This window comes from Artibeus jamaicensis, unplaced genomic scaffold, assembly GCF_021234435.1.
Source record: "Artibeus jamaicensis isolate MK-2021 breed Jamaican fruit bat unplaced genomic scaffold, CSHL_Jam_final contig_233, whole genome shotgun sequence".
NCBI lineage: Eukaryota > Metazoa > Chordata > Mammalia > Chiroptera > Phyllostomidae > Artibeus > Artibeus jamaicensis.
This window is the reverse complement of record NW_026521486.1, coordinates 39,259,159-39,275,494: the sequence shown is the minus strand read 5'-3', so window position 1 is coordinate 39,275,494 and position 16,336 is coordinate 39,259,159. Positions and strand designations below refer to the sequence as shown.

At 40.7% G+C, this 16,336-nt stretch overlaps 1 protein-coding gene across 2 annotated transcripts in view; it reads right to left on the bottom strand.

The window, feature by feature from the left end:
• The window catches only part of FGD4 (FYVE, RhoGEF and PH domain containing 4), a 217,521-nt gene that overhangs the window by 115,682 nt on the left and 85,503 nt on the right, over nucleotides 1-16,336 (bottom strand). The window lies entirely within an intron of this gene.

Genomic DNA, 16,336 nt, shown 5'->3' with positions numbered 1-16,336 from the left:
GGACAACTTACTTAATCATTATGGGCCTCAGATTCCTCTCTGTAAAATGAGGGAGTTAAAAATAAGATGATCCTACCAGTGCAGACACCTCATGGGCCAAATGGACCACAGTGACCAAATACACTTAAGTTCAAAAAAATGGGCTACAAATCTGCATTCCAAAAGCAAACAGAAAGACTCAGTTTAGAGGTTAGAAATAATGTGGCAATAACACACACAGGAAGAAAAATGTGAGATTTAACAGCTGGTTGTTAGCTCTGTAGTCCACGTGTTCGAACTAAGTCAGGTCAGGCAGCATTCCAGCGTCATGTGTCAGAGGAGGAGACAGAAACTGACTATCTGCACTGAACTGGAGGTGGGTCGATTTGCTGCCTACTCACACTGTTAGGAATTTGAATCACTCCAAGTACTTCGGAGTTTCTGATTGGTTATCTATATACGTAATGCTTTTATAAGAAACAGCTCTGAATAAGGGTAGCTTTACATATTTACAAACACAAATATAAACTTGTCATTTAGTAAATCTTAAAGTTGTACAGACAGGCTGAAAAGCATCAAGCCATCAAAGAGTTTGAAAAGCTGGGAGAAATCTCGGAGCTCACTGAAACCCAGCACCTTTCCCCACTGTGACAGACCAAGATGGTGAGAATCAGAAAGCAGCTCGTCCTCAGCAGACCAAGAACTCATATTCTAAACTTGTTACCACGAGGCTGTAGACATGCAGCGGTGGGTCTTACGCTGACAGTGCTTGTGGATGGAAGTAAACCGCTCACCATGGGCAGTGAGAAGCAGCAGCTCCGAAAGCCACATCCCTTCTGGTGAACGACTCACATGGCGTGCACTCCTCACCTCCAGAGCAACTGGCCAGGGTCACAGGTGCTCCAGGGGCTGTCCCTGCTGCCCACACCTCTTCACCGATTCGAGAAAGTGTAACCCTAAGTTTGTTGTCAGTGGCTACAGACCAACGTGTTTTCAAAAGATTTTGAACATTTTATGGCATTAGTATTTTGTTATTCAGAAAACCCAAAGAGTATATTAAGCAATGTGCTTAAAAGTGAAAATAAATGACAGTTCCTGAAGATATCCATAAAACACTGGGGTAAAGTGGCAAACATCCACTTAAAAATACACAATGAAACTTTAACTCGGTGACGATAAAACTAGTAAGGAAATTCACAAATGCCAGAGAACTTGCGAAGTGTATGCATTTACCCAGCCCAACTTAACCACTAAAGTAACCACAACCCAGGCACACGAATGCTCATGCACTTCACACCCATTCACTCACCGGCTTTTGCATGTTTGCTTTTTTTTTTACACATTATGTATCTCATTTCCCTCCAAAACTTATATTGCTTATGAACGATTGACATTTATGGGTGATGATTTCATCCCAATAATACAAGTTTAGCTTAAAAAATTTTTTTCATATGCTGCCAAGGAAATTTTCAGCAAGACAGAATGTCTGTCATTGGAAAATATGCTTTTTAGAGCTAGTATATACCCAATCTAAGTTTAAAAAAACTTAAAATAGTAATAATAATAATAATAATAATAGTAATAATAATAATGTATATAGGCCAGTAAGCACAAAAAATAAGAATTTTACAGTCACCTACAATGTATACCAAAAACCCACAATGGACAGTTCTCAAAATCTGTTCTTGAAGTAAGAACATGAGTCCTTGACCAACACCAGGTTATCTAATTTAATAATACCGTTTAAAAAAGAAAAACGAGTGGAGTCTGTTCACAACGTCCTTTTCCAGCCCTCTGAGCAGCCGCTGACATGAATGTCCAAGATGACAGCTGAGCAGCACAGTCAGGACTCAGGCTGCACGAGCAAAGCCTGTCCTTGCAACCATTCCTACAGCAAATAAAAATGGCAGACCGCTAGACTCGCGGAGCCCTGGCACTGTGGTTTGCATGACAGGAAAACTTACACAAAAGAACTGTCCAGAGTATAGACAGCACTGTTTTTGTTTTTTACTCTTATATTTTAGGACACTGTTTTGAGGAAGGGGACACAATGCTGCCTTACAAAGGACATAGAAGTCCCTTGTTCAAGCTACCAACCTCTTAACCACACAGAAAAATGTCAGTCATCCATTTGTTAGCTCCAAAATTTCCTTCTACTGCTTACAATATGCATCACACATTTTAAGGGGCTGTTGAAACAGAAAAACAAAGGCAGCCCTTGAAACAGAAGCAGATCTTCCTAGCTTTGCCCCTGCCTTTATTAGTGAGCCTGCCTGCCGGCCCACCGCCTCTACAGCCCTGCCACATTGTTTCCACATGCTCAGGCCCTTGAAACTTGTGCAAAAGCCTTGCAAAATACAACTGCACGAACACACATTTCAAAACAGGGCCCAGGGATGGTAGGTCAGTCATACGGGCCACAATAATCATTCATTAAAAACCATAACCTACAAATGTCCCTGACCTGACCTAAGACATTTTCTTATTTGAAGAACAGACATTGAACACGTGGCCATGGGCGTATTTCAGAAAGAATTATCAGTATAATTCACTCTGAGAAACCATTAAAAATGACTGTCTTTTTGCCACTTTCAGAGGACATAAAGCAATTTCACGGGTACAAAAATTTATAAAAGATGAAAAAGAATAATTCTTTCATTTTTTCCAACATTAACATGTACTTGTACAGGCATATAAGCAGTTTAAGATTAACAAAACAGAAGTGTGTAACACTAGAGATTTCTTCCAGAACAGCTGATAGCTCCCTTTCCTCGGACCACATGGAGATAATGCCCCACACCAAATATAGTACGCTCTGGATACACAGTGCCACGGTTACTCACCTTATAAAAGCTGGATTTATTCCTCTTGGTTAGAAGTCACAAATGGTAGACGCAAGACTCCCTTCACTTGTTCTTCCAGCGAGCCAGACCTAGCCTCCCATTCACCCAGTCCATTGCAGATAATTCCGCACGGCACGTGCTCCCCTGCCTCCCCCACTTCACAGCCCAGCAAGGATAATCACATTCCGGCGGGGAGTGAACAGATGGTGGATTCCATGGTAACCAGCCCTCCTAAGGCGATTGGTAGAAGTGTGTGACTACCGCTTATTGGGTAACAATCGCTGTCTTTGTGCTCCAGCCTTGCAAATACTAAAGAAAGGAACATATAGCCCCACTCACATGCGCAGGGCTTGCCTAGCAGGTGTTTGGCTATTTAAACAAGGCGATGCAGGCCAATTAAAAGCTTTCAAGTGAATCAATCTATCATTGGTGGTACAAAGTCCTAGCGTTTCAGAGGGTGTCCGCAGCTACTTTAGGGACAAAAGTCATCAGAAGCTTAACTTGACAAATAGAAACAACAGAACTTGAAAGTTAACTTGAAAATTTATGGCAAAGCATTATAGAAATCTATAGTGCATTAGCAAGTCATTTTCTGTCTTGCAATTCACAGCAGAAGTGAAACAGGTTTGCATTTAGAAAGACTTCGCAAACAAAAATAATTTTCAAATTTGCAAAATTAGTTTGAAAATAAAAGTTTTCAAAAGCAACTGTTTCATAACTCATATAATAATTCTTTTTAAATACTTGTAGTATAAAGTCATTGTTACTGTGCTGGTGGCTGGGGAGTAGGCTATTCAATTTTACATTTTCCTTAGAGCCCTATCCAATTATTGGATTGAAATCTCTTGGTTATGTGCTCTCTGGTGGGTTTAATTTTTTTTTTTCTGTATCCATGAAAGTTAAGTACCGATTCAGCAGGAAAAGAGCTTTGCTCCATCCGTAACGGTCCAGCAATCACAGTAAGTCCATGAAAGAGCAAAACGGCTAGAGACCAAATACACCAAAACCATTAGGGATGCTCACAAGTCTAAAACAGATAAGCTCTGGGTACTCAAAAAATCCATCAAAAGTGACTTTTTAAAAGGGCAAGGAAAGGAATAATTAGGACAAGCCTAAAGCAAAAACAACGAAAATGGTGAGCTGCGATCGGTCAGACTTTTAGGTGTTATTGCCTCCTTACTTTTCCCCATCTTACATTCGCCATTTCCTTCCTCAGCAGGCATGGAAACCAGACTCAAATATTGAAGGGAAAAAGACAGCTTATTATTTTCAGATGATATGAGTCTACTCCCAGCAGGAAAAAAAAAAAACAACACAAAGAAACCAAGTAGGATATTATCTATAGTTCCAGAAGTTTGGTAATTAGCCAAACATATCAATGTATATAGTAATTTTTGATAGGTTATAAGAGCAAACCATATCAAAATACCAATGAAAAAAGGAATTACTAACAATGCTAACAAAAAGTATATAACACCTGCACATTATCTGATCAAGAAGTGTGTGTGATACATGTGATATGGGGAAAAAGAATGGACCTTTATTAAGAGAAAAAGGGGAAAACTAAATGGGGAGACTTAATGTGATACTGGACTCAAAGATCCATTTTAAAGATGCTGAGTCTTCCCAAAAGACTTCTAGTTTTCTAGTAAATACACACATATATTTCATATATATGGGCAAAAGTGCATTTACAGTTGTGAATACCCAAAAGACAGTTTATTATTGTAATTATTGTATTATTTTCTATATAAACAGTAAACCAACTTTTGCCCCATTGTGTAAAAAATTTTTTACAAAGTAACTCTGAAGTTAATTTGGATTAAAAAAAAAAACCCTCAAAGAAATCTCTGGCTGGTGTAGCTCGGAGATTGAGTGCAGGTCTGCAAACCAAATGGTCACCGGTTCGATTCCCAGTCAAGGCACATGCCTGGGTTGCAGGCCAGGTCCCTAGTAGGGAGCACATGAGAGGCAACCACACATTGATATCTCTCTCTCTTTCTCCCTCCCTTCTCCTCTGTATTAAAAATAAAATACATAAAATATTTAAATAAATAAATAGATAGATGAAGATCCCAAACAAAATTCTATATAAGGGGAATAATGGCTAAAATAACTAACCAAATTTTAAAAACATGTTATGAATGCCACAAATGTATTGACACATCCCAAATTTATAACTCCATTACAAACTAGACTCCTACATCTAACTACCTATTGAACATCTCTACCTGGCTGTTTAATAAATATCTCAAACACGGCACATTCCCAAACTCAGCTCCTGATTTCCTCCCCAAACCCGCTCTTCCCATGCCCCTTCTTCTTCCTGGAAGTGGCAACTCCGCCCTTCCGGTCACTGGGCCGTCTAGGAGCCCACCCCCACTCCTCTCCTCCTCAGGCACCTCGCATGCAACCTGACAGCTCCCACTGTGCATGCGTTCTTCTTCCTCTTCTTCCCGCCTCCACCGCTCCACCTGGTCTGGACCGCACCGTGTCTCACCTGCATTCCTGAGTAACTTCTTCATTAAACTCTCTGCTTCCACCTTGCCCCTACAGTCTTTAAACCTAAGGAGATAATGCCATTTCTCTTCTCAAAACCAACTTTCCTGAAATAACTTTAAGACTGTATGATTGTAACTACTCCTTAACTGTTAAGGAGTTGAAATTACATTTGGCCCTTTGAAGGCAACCATGAGGCTGAAGTGGCCCCCGGTGAAAATGGGTTTGACACCCCTGATCTACACCTTCTCCCACCTTCCGTAAGCTCTCCGGGCAGAGCCAGACATTTTGTTCTCTCCTCTGCACTTTCTCAGTAGCTTGGACAGTGATGTCATTTACCACAAGACAAGAGTGACTTGTACACATCTCTGTTCCCAGCCTGAGAGCCCCTTGAGGCCAGGACTGTGCCACTCTGAAGTCTGTGCTCCCAATGCCAAGCAAAGGGCCACTTACGGAGTCTGGGGACTGAGTAACGGTTTGCTGCAGAATGCTTTTATTCTAGTGTCAATTTAGAGGCAAACTAAGAATGTAATAATAGATGAAGAGTTCCACAAATAAGAATGCATCCAACTTGATGGGATATCATGCAGTTATTTCGGATATGGCCACAAAGACAATATGGCAAAAAGGGAAATGTTGATGGTATATTAATAACAGTGTACTATTCACCGAGTTCCTAGTATGTGCTAGGCACTATAATCAGCACTTTATAAGTATTTTATTAAAACTGCAGGGGGTCTGTGACGTAGGTATTAGTATTCTCATTTTTTAGTTGTGGAAACCGAGATACAGAAACTAAACTCTGCCCTACAACTCACCACTGAGACTAGAAGCTCACGTGAGACCAAAGCTTAGTTCTAAGTCATTATGCTACACGACCTTCTAGAAGTGGAGGCAAAAGGATACACAACTGAATAACTTGCTATGAGCAACTACAAAAAAAAGGAAAAGATTCTTGCCCTTGTGGGGTAGCTCAGTTGGTTGGAGCACCATCCAGTCACCAAAAGACCGTGGACTCAATTCCTGGTGAGGGTACACACCTAGGTTGCAAGTTCAATCCTTAGTTGCGGGGCGTACGGCAGACAACCGATCAATGTCTCGCTCACATTACTGTTTCTCTCTCTGCCTCTCTCTGCTACATCTCCCTCTCCCTCACCCTCTACCTGTTCCTCTCTAAAAAAACCCCGACAAACATACCCTTGGGTGAGGATTAAAAAAAAAAAAGAAAAAGACTCTTCGGAACAAAAGCCTAGGATCACCTACCTCAGAATTTTAAAAACAGTTTTGAGAAAGAAATATTGGTGATATTTTTCTTTCCTATTTCCCAAAAATTTTAATGTCATAAATAATAATTTTCTTTTTTGCCTTTTTTTGATTTTTTAAAAATTTAATTATTTTTAAAGTACAGTTTTCTATTTCTCCCATCCCAGCTTCCTCCACCCCATGCTCCCCACCTCCCTCCCATTTCCACTCCCCTTAGTTATTGTCATAAATAATAATTTTCTAAAAATATTTTTATTCCTCCTACACATATTTTTCAGTGTTCACTGCATTCTTAGGTGGAGCTACTAACTAGCAGGATGCAATAAAAAAAAATAATAAACCTAAAACGAAGCTGGCTCGCCATCCCTAGAAAATGGATTCTGTGGGAATTACTCAGAAAGGAAAACAATGTTAGATGTAAGAAAGACAAGTAAGTGTTCTCTTCCTCTCCAAGTTCACCTCTGGGTGCTCTGACAATTGTCTCCACAATGGTACTTCAAGCCACCCTGCCCAGAACCTCATAACTGGGCCCCCGAATGTAATCTGTAGGGCTCGTGACAAGGAGCCTATAAGCCCCATAAAGGTCCTCAAGATAAAAAGGTATCGAGAAAGCAGGGAAGCCCGATAATTTATCTTCTTCAAATACTGGCCAGGCAGCAGCTCTGTCTAGAATCTGCTGCAGCAGCCATTGTGCCAGCCAGCAGTGATCACAATGACCTTGGGGGTGTTGTTCTACCTCCCCTCGCTATTGAACAGATCCGGTTCCTTCCCCCTTACTCAGCCTTTCCTCGGGAAAAAGCTTTACTCAGGAAGATACACTAAGTCAGCCCTTAGCACCTGAGTAACTTCTTCATGGCACCCCAAGCCAAGAGAAATGCCTAAGAGTTCCCCATATTGAGTAATTTGGTATAAACACTTTAATAGCTATGTTGACCTAGCAACTTAGCAACATTGGAAAATATAATAAAAAAGCAAGTGCGAGAAAAATTAGTGTTTTTATTTCATTCTTAAATCACTGCCACCACTTACTAGTAAGATTTGGGAGCCTGTAGGGCCCTGCACAGCCTCTCTCACCACAGGATCCTCATTTCTTTTTCCACATTCATTTTCACTGGATTCTTGCCTGTTATCACAGTAACCCGCCAAACTCCCAGCTCTGCAAAACTAAGGTATCATCGAAAGAAATACAGTGCAATCTAATACTAACACTTAAACTGCTTGGAGCTAATAGTTTCCATAGTATTCAACAGCTGTCCATTTCCTTTGAAATTTTAAAATATTCTGCCGCTGGCACCCCTGTGAGCTGGCAGCGGTGTCCCAGAGCACCTAGGCACGTATTTTGGGGGTGATGTTTTTAAGCCCTTAGCTTTTGTGAAGCCCAGTGATAAAAAGGCTCCCTAATGAGAAACGCAGAAACCTAGACTAGTCCCTGCTGGGCCACCCGGATGACACACACAGGCCATTTACCCTCTGCAGTCCTGCACTTCAGTCACAGAATAAGGGGCTAGGTTAGACCGTCTCCAAAGATCTCTTCTGTTCTAAAACAATAAGAATGAATGTTAGAGGAAGGAGCTCATTCTTACTGGTTTCAGAGGAAAGGGAGAGGACAGCAAGGACAAGAACAAATATTGATTTCCAGAAGGAAAGGGCAAACTAAAAAGCTCTGGGTACAACCCTGAGGTGCGGTACAACCCCGAAGATTCGAGCAGGAGGTGTTACTGAAGTACAGGTGAGACGGCCGTCTCACCTGCACAAAGATCACTTTGTTCAGGGTACACGCAGAGTAACAGGGCTGCCCGCCCTGCTCTTGCCATGCTCTCTTTCTCCTCTTGTTGAAACTCCTTCTTGACAAGTGGTTTATATTACGAAGTGACTGGACAGTGTCACAGTATAGAGCCTGTGACATAGACCCAAATTCCCTCTCCTAACCGGAGGTCACATTGACCGTGTAAGCCTAAAAGGCACCAGAGTGAACAAGAGAGCTAACCAGTCACAGACACTGAAACACAAATATCGTACATCTGTAAAGAGGTGACATTTCTCTGGATTTTTAAAGTGTGTTACCATGAATTTTGTATTTTTATTTAAAGTTTTATGTAAGTTTTTATTCTAACTTGATGGGGTTTTTATACTTTTGAAATTAGTTTTAAAAAGATGATTTCGAACGAAAACTGTTTTTGCAAGACACAGAGTACCCTATGAGCAAAAGAAAACACATTGATCTCTGTTGTTATTTACTAGCACTTCTCACTGCTCAGCATTACATTAAATGTTTCTTTTTCTCTCATTTTATTTTCTGGCTCTAGAAGATAAATTCCCTGAGGATAGAGGGTTCGTTTGCTTTGCCAAGGAATGCCCAGGGTCCTGCACAAATTAGGTGCTCATTGCATCCTGGTTGAAAGAGCAAGTGAAAATAATAAAGAGTGTCAGGGAATGAATGAAGAAGACAAGGCTTAGTACTAAGGAAGTGGCCATGGAGCCAGGTCATACGCACATACGAGGAAGTGGGAGTGGGTGACAAGTTCTGAAATAAGTGGGAAGTGTGGTCTCTAGTCTCGAGGAACCAGCAGGCAGGAAACTACGTCCCAGGACTAACCAACATTACTTGTCAAGATACCACAATTCCCCCAGGATGGGAGAGGGGTGCTCAAGGGGAAGATGCCTGGCAGCCCAGGAAATAATGAGGCACCCTGCAGAGGCTGTGACGTTCTGGAAGCTTTCTGGGGCACACTAAAAAAGGGAAGTACACCTTAGCAAGACTGTAAGTTAAACAAAAAGCTTTTTTACCTTCTCTTTGCAGTTCCGTTTTTCCTCCCTCACCCGGGTGGTTGGACAGTGACTGCCTGGCAACACTGACATAGATCATCTCTTTCCCTGTCTGTGACCCAGACATTACTCAAGACCTAAACCTGGTTGTTCTCTAAATCTCAGCATTATTCCAGTGAACTCACATGGGGTTTTCCTCTTGAAACAGAAGCAGAGTCGGCAGCCCTGGGCCTCTCTCCTGGCCAGCCAGTCCATCAGCACCGAACGGCACTCTGTGCACGGCCTCTCGGCCTGCACTGCCTGCCTCTGGGCTGCCCACGGCCGGGCGGCACCCGAGTTCCACCTTTCCCAAGGCTGGCAGAAGTGTCGACTCCCGTGTTTGCTTTTAAAAATGATAAACTAGCAATGCATGTTTACTGCAGACACATTTTAAGAGAATAAGCAAAAAGATAATTAATTCAGCTTACCCCTATCACCCAGAGATAACCCCTATTAACATGTGGGGCACTTGTTCCAGATGTTTTTCTGCACATTCATATCCTATAAACATGGATGTTTCACTATATTATTTGTATGAAAGTAATATATTATGCATCCTGCTTTGTTTTTTTTTACTAAAAACTATAGCAACTTTAGATAGATACTCTGTTGAACACATTTGTAAGTATATTTAAAATATGACATGTAACTAATTTTAACTGCTATGCATACTCTGAGGAAATCTCTACTTTATTCTAGTTAACTCTCACACATTTTTCCATTACACAATAAAAATAACTAAATGACTAAAAAAGTAACATATTTACAAATTTAGAAATCACAGAAAGAAAAAATTAAAATAACCTATAAAACCACCACCTAAAAATGATCAACATTTTTTATGTATTTTCTTAAAAAGCTTTTGCATAACAGACATCAGGATTGGGTTTTTTCTCAACATTAGATTCTGTGAGAGATTTTATGAAAACATTTCAAAAGAAGAGTTTGCTTCATTTTTTCCTCAATCATGTCAGGATAGTTGGAGTTTAGAAGACTTTGATGTATAATTAAGCTACTTACCTAATTTTGCAGGAGTTGGCACTCATCAGGAACATAATCTCTATAATGGCCCAAAAAATAGCAGTACACTTATTTCAGATTTCTGTAAGTAAACAAAATTTCTGCCCTTCCCAAAACTTGCCATTGGCTTCAAAGGATACTTTTTTATTTTCTGCTGAGGTACAGTTTTCTGCTGCAGGTTGAGCTACTCATTGTTCAGAGTCACTGTCTAACTTCTAACAAGGCTCCCCATAGCCCACTAAATATTGTTCACTTTACAGGGTTTTCAACTGTTAGCTGGATGCTGGATGAAACTCGTGAATTTTAAGGAATCATTGGGATGCTATAATTTGGTTCTTTCTACTAAAATGAGCATTGCGGTGTTCAACAAAATGATGGTGCCAGGAAACACACATACAGTACCCTCTCCTCCAAAAAACAAAAATCAAATTACCATGGCTAGAAAGAGGACCGATGTTACTTCGGGTCTAACTCACGCAAGACACCAGCACTTGTGGCTTTAGGTTACCGCAGCATGCCTGGGAACATACAGCCCACACGTGTGCCCACCATGACTTAGATGCTCACAAAGGGAACCCTGAGGTATTCCTAATCATGTATTGTTTCACATACACAAGAAATTAAAGCAGTCTCATTTCCATAGGATCTATACGTTCTCAGAAATGAATAAGAGCGATGATCAAAGGTTCCCTACCAAAGACAGAAGGTAAAAAAGTGTTCACTTTCTCAATGGAAGGGAAATTCTCTACTTAGTTCCACGCCATTCAATTGACTTAATTCTACTTAACACTGACCAACCCTGTTATGTCACATGCAGATCATAAAAAGAGCTGCGGGAGTCGCTCCCTGTGCGCATGGACCTCAGAGCTGCTCTGGGCCAGCAGCAGCCTGCCCTTCCTGGGTAGGGGATTTTTAACGGCAAATTCAACTTCTTTCGCAGATCTCATCAAATTTCTATTTCTTCAGGGTTTTTGTTTTCTTCAGTTTGTCTTTCAAGCATATAAGGTTTATATGTCTCTGAACAGCAGCTATATATCTTTTTCCCATTTTACAGTGTTTTTTTTTAATGGCAGGAGGGTACTCCAGTATACATTATTTCATTATGGCCAGAACCAAAAGTCTTTCATGGAATCCTTTCTTAGAGTTTACTTAAAAATCAAATTGGCTATTGAGAAGAATAAATGAAAGCAAATGAGGGGGGAGAGAGGTCCCCACTGTGGTAGACTATGTGCGGATCTCTTGCACACATATAGAACACATCAGAGAGTACAGCTAAAGAACTCTGTTTTAAATAGACAACTTTTCTCCAACTGCTGCCTACGCATCATAAAAACCTTTCCATGACCGGCAAATTCCCTACTGTTTCCTATAACATTCACAGAGCACTATTCTAGGTGAGATGAGGTAAAACAGGAAACACAGTCCTTGTCTTTTCAGACATGGTGCTTAATCGACTTGATATCCACATGAGACAAACATGAATCTTGACCCCTACCTCACATCTTGCATGAAAATCAATTTCAGATGAACCGTAGACCTAAAAGGTAGAACAATAAACCTTCTACAAAAAAGCATCTTTATGACCTTCAGACAGGCAAAGGTGTTTTAAAAAGAGCACAAGGCCTAACTTTAAAGGAAAAAAGCTGAAATTGGACAAAAGTATTCAAAGGACACCACTCTGTGTAAAAAAGGAAAACTTACAGGGAAAAACATAGTTGTAACTCAAAATTTAGACAAAGGACTGGGACCCAGAATGTATAAAGAACTCAAACAAGAAGACAATCCAGTTTTCTTATAATGGGCAAAAGTCTTAACAGGGCACTCACAAAAGAAGATCTCTGATAAGCGTATAAAGCCATTAACCACCAGAGATGTGCACATCAAAATTACAAATTGGTACCACTAGACACCTGCCACATGGCTAAAAGTTTTAAAAAACAACAGAAAGTATTAGCAAGGAAGTGGAACAACTAGAATATGCACACACCAGAAACATTATGGAAAACTTTTGGTGACATCTGAACACACGTATACTCTGTGACCCAATAATTCCACCAAAGACAGGTACAATAATGTTCATAGCACCTTGCATCATAATGGTCAATGTTCATCAACAGTAAAATGGAAATAAAATACTATTCACAAAAAAAATGTTACTGCTATAGTGTGTAATGGGCAGTCCACAAGCTTTGAGACAAATGATCTTGAACTTGAATTTTGGTCCTACTATTTACCATGTAACACTACATATGTAGATATGAGTAACCTTATTTAGTCTTTTTGTATCTGAAAAATAGGGTCATATTACCTGTTACAATATTATTCTAAGGATTAGATATAATGTGTATACAAAGTACTGTGACTGATAGGTACTCGGTAAGTAGTAAGATTAGAATTTAGGAAATACAACTTACATTACTCAGGATCAATTATCAATCCCTTTCATACATAAATTCCCCTCCTGTAAAATAAAGATAATGTTCCACCTGACCTGCCAAATAAATCTGTGGTATTTCTGAGTTGCCAACTCAGTCATCAGTGAAATTATACAAGAGCTGGGTCGTGGCCTTTTATTCTTCAGCTACTTTATGAACCCCATATGCAATTGCAGCTGTCAGCTCTCGTGCCAAGAAGATCAAATGAATTGAAAAGATTAAACAAATGGACAGGAGAGATGCCAAAATGTGAGTAACTGCTGGAGGGGAGTCTCATCGGTTCAGTTACAGAGCGGTCCTCAGAACACTGTGTGCACTGTGTACCATTCTGAAGAGCAGCATATGCAGCTCGGGTGCCTGAAATACAAAAGAAAAAAAAGAGGGGCACAAAACCCTGGTACGAATGCAGTTTTCAGCCCCCTTCTGCATCTCCTTTAGTATTATATGTATTCTTATTTGTCATTAGAGAATAAAACATACAGGTTCTATAATAAATCCCACTTCGACTTCTTTTTTTAAAGATTTTATTTATTCTATTTTTAGTACAGAGGAGAAGAAACAGAGAAAGAGAAACATTAATGTGTGGTTGCTTCTCACGTGCCCCCAACTGGGGACCTGGCCGGGAACCCGGGCATGTGCTCTGACTGGAATCGAGCTGGCAACCCTTTGGTTCACAGGCCAGCGTTCAATCCACTCAGCCACACCAGCCAGCACCCACTTCAACTACTTCTTAATGTAAATATACATATTGAATATCAACCAGATCATAAATTTTAAAGTTACAATACAAATTAGGAGAAAAGAGACTCACCAAGGAAAGGAGAGAGATAAGACACCCCCCTGAAGATGAGAAGGAAGGTCAGAACTGTGGAAGCAGGACTTTCAGCCAAGATCGAGGTGCAGGTAGACTCACTTTGCCTCCTCCCACAACCAAAAGAAGGGTAACAACCAATCTAAAAACAAAAAAACAACCAGAACTGCTGGAAAATCACACTGTATGGAAGTTGGATAACCAAACATTTACAGAAGAAACATCCATCCAGATGGCCAGGGAAGGCACAGAAGTCGAGGTGCAGCAGACAAAAATCAGCAGGGACAACTGGGGAGCAGGTGATCCCAGCCCAGGCCAGAGGCACAGCCCGGGGTTCCAGCAATGGGAGAAGAAAGCCTCAAAACTTCCGTCTGTAAAGCAGTGGGGGTTGGTGCTGCAGAAGAAACTGCTGGTCTCTCAGGAGAGAACGTTTAAAGGGCCTACAGGGTCCTAGAACACCAGCAAACACACCCAGTCTGGGAATCAGCACCAGGGCAGCAACTGGAAGGGTGCCAGACACTTAGGGGAAGTGGGGAAAGTGACTGGGAACTCAGCAAGAGCCAGACAAGTGACATCTTCCCTCTCTGACCTCTTCCCCACATACAGCACCACACAGTGGCAAAATGGGCTGCCCTGCCCTGGTGAATACCTAAGGCTCTGCCCCTTACAACGAAAAGGTATGCCAAGCGTGGGAATCAAAGCAGCTCTACCCGATACACAGAAACACAGGGAGGCTGCTAAAACGAAGAAACAGGAAGATGAGGCTTAAATGAAAAAGGATCAAAACTCCAGAAAAAGAACTAAGCAACAGAGGGACAGTCAGCCTATCAATGCAGAGTTCAAGGCGCTGGTGGTCAGGATGCTCAGAGAAGTGATGAGTGCAGCCACTAAATAAAGGAAGAAGAGCAGGCTATGCAAAGTGAAATAAAAACATAAAGGGAACCAACAGTGATGGGAAGGAAGTTGTGATTAAAATCAATGATTTGGACAACTGTACTTGAACAACAATAAAAAAATGTGAAAACAAGGAAAGTAAATAAATCCCACAAATGAGAAGGATACACTCTATAATAGTTACACCAGTGACATATATATCTTTTTGTGAAGACAAAACTCTAATTTCCAACACTAATATATTTTAAAAATTAAAATGTTTCCTCAAAAAAAAAAAGGATGAAATAAACAGTCGACCAAAACAGAAAAAAATAAACAAGAATTAAATAAAAATAAAATAAAACAAGGAGAGGCTTAGGAAGCTCTGGGACACTTTAAACATATCATCATCCGAATCAGGGGTGCCAGAATAATGAAAGGAAACTTCATTAATTTGGTGAAAGAAGTAGACATAAAAGTTCAGGAAGCACAGAGAGTCCCAAACAAAATGGAAGCAAAGAGGACCACACCAAGACACATCATAATTAAAATGCCAAAGGTTAAAGATAAAGAGAGGATCTTAAAAGCAGCAAGAGAAAAGTTACCTACAAAGGACTTCCCATCAGACTGTCAGCTGATTATCTCAAAAAATGCCTTGCAGGCAAGAAGGGGCTGGAAAGTATTCCAAATCATGAAAGGCAAGGACCTCCACCCAAGATTGATCTCTCCAGCAAAGCTTTCATTTGGAATGGAAGGGCAGATACAGTGCTTCCCAGATAAGGTCAAGTTCAAGGAGTTCATCATCACCAAGCCCTTGTTATATGAAATGTTGAAGGGCTTATCTAAGGAAAAAGAAGATCAAAACTATGAACTGTAAAATGACAACAAATTCACAATTACCAACAACAGAATCTTGAAAAAATAAACAAACAAAAAACCCCAGCCCTGGCTGCTGTAACTCAGTGGATTGAACGCAGGCTGTGAAACAAAGGGTTGCCAGTTCGATTCCCAGTCAGGGTACACACCTGGGTTGCAGGCCAGGTCCCTAGTGGGGGCCACATGAGAGACAACCACCCATTGATATTTCTCTCCATTTATCCCTCCATTCTCTTCTCTCTAAAAATAAATAAAATAAAATATTTAAAAATGAAATAAAATAAAACAAATTGGGCAAACAACTGAAACAGGAGCAGAGTCATAGGGATGAAGATCACATGGAGTGTTATCAGCGGGTCGGGGGAGGGGGCAGAATGGGGGAAAGTTAATGGGAATAAAAGCATAGTCGGTCAGTACAGAACAGACAGAGGGTGTTACGAATAGTATGGCAAGTGGAAAAACCAGAGAACACATAGGTACAACACATGAACTAATGGGAGGAATTGCTGGGGGGAAGGGTATGCTCGGCAGAGGGGGGCAAAGGGGCCAAAAATGGGATAACTGTAATAGCATAATCAACTTAATTTAAAAAATTAGGAGAAAAGATTATTTTTAAGTGTAACAGATTTTCAATAAGATTTTACTCATTTACGAAGAAAATTCAGGATATTGACTGTGTTACCATGTATACTAGGGGAAGACAGAGGCACGGCAAAGAAAAAATAAATCCCCTGGCATCTTGAAATTGAAATTTATGACCCAAATAGTTACTGAAGAATAAGGCTCCAAACTTCTGTATTTTGATTACCCTCGTTATTTCTCTTCCATTAAAGTTTATCCTCATGCCTTTAAATAGTAGATGTAACTCAAAGTACTCCTAAACTCAGTTCCGTTCATTCCACCAGCAAGGTCAGTACTCCAGCCTGGTGCAA